Source organism: Trichechus manatus, unplaced genomic scaffold (assembly GCF_000243295.1).
Source record: "Trichechus manatus latirostris isolate Lorelei unplaced genomic scaffold, TriManLat1.0 scaffold00039, whole genome shotgun sequence".
NCBI lineage: Eukaryota > Metazoa > Chordata > Mammalia > Sirenia > Trichechidae > Trichechus > Trichechus manatus.
Genome location: NW_004443975.1, coordinates 11,389,277 through 11,390,322, shown reverse-complemented (window position 1 = coordinate 11,390,322; position 1,046 = coordinate 11,389,277). Strand labels below are relative to the sequence as shown.

Genomic DNA, 1,046 nt, shown 5'->3' with positions numbered 1-1,046 from the left:
ATGGCTCCAGAAAGTCTAGAGTCCATGAGAAATTGAAATTCTGTTCTGCATTTTCCCTCTTTTGGTCAGGATTCTTCTATGGAGTCTTTGATCAAAAAGTTCGGTAATGGTAGCTGGGCACCGTCCAGTTCTGGTCTCATGGCAAAGGAGGCAGTTATTCATGGAGGCAATTAGCCACACATTCCATATCCTCCTCCTATTCCTGACTCTTCTTCCTCTGTTGTTCAGGTGAATAAAGACCAATTGTCATGCCTTGCTTGCAATCTTTCAAGACCCAGGCACTACGCAACAAACTAGGAGGTAGAACAGAAGCACTAAACGCGTTATCAGGCCAGTTACCTGGGATGTCGCGTGAAACCATGACCCTAAACCTCCAGACCAAGGAACTAAATCCCAGGAGGTGTTTGGTTGTACATAAACAGACTTAGCAGCTTTTCTTTTTGTTGTTGTTGTCATTGTTGTAAATGTATCACACAGCTGGTTTTCTGTAAACCATCAATGAAGCCATGCCCCAGCCCGGGAGATGACTGCTCCCTTTGTTGTAGTTCGTGTCCTGTGACTCAGTACAGTCTCAGAGGATACATGGTCGTGAGCAGGGCCATGGCTGGTTTGTTACTAAGTGGCCAATTGAGATCTTGTTGCTTACGTTGTCACTGTGTTACCAACCTCACAGCTGAGCAGAGACACAACACCATGATGGTATAATCTCCAGTGGCTCCTCAGAGGCTCTTCACTCTCTTAGCCTTTCATTTGATCCCTTTGGCCTATGAACACCTCCCATTTGGCTCCCTCGACCCCACTCCCTCCCTGCCAGTGTCACATGTAATCCTTGCCTTCAGAGGGCAGTCACATTTGCTTGTGGCTTCCATGCTTTTAAAATTGATGAATAAGAAAGAAATGAAAATGAATCAAGTGGCATTTCCTGTTTATAGTGTCTCCAAGATAGAAATCCTGCTTTTGTGTATAAATGAAGTATTTCCTGCGCTAACAATAAAGGAGAGAAAAGGCTCAGGAAATGGAATCTGTATGAATGCTTCACATCCTAC

General features: G+C 44.6%; 1 protein-coding gene across 1 annotated transcript in view; it reads left to right on the top strand.

Moving 5' to 3' along the window:
* The window catches only part of CNIH3 (cornichon family AMPA receptor auxiliary protein 3), a 146,680-nt gene that overhangs the window by 27,191 nt on the left and 118,443 nt on the right, over positions 1-1,046 (top strand). The gene's annotated exons all lie outside the window — the stretch shown is intronic.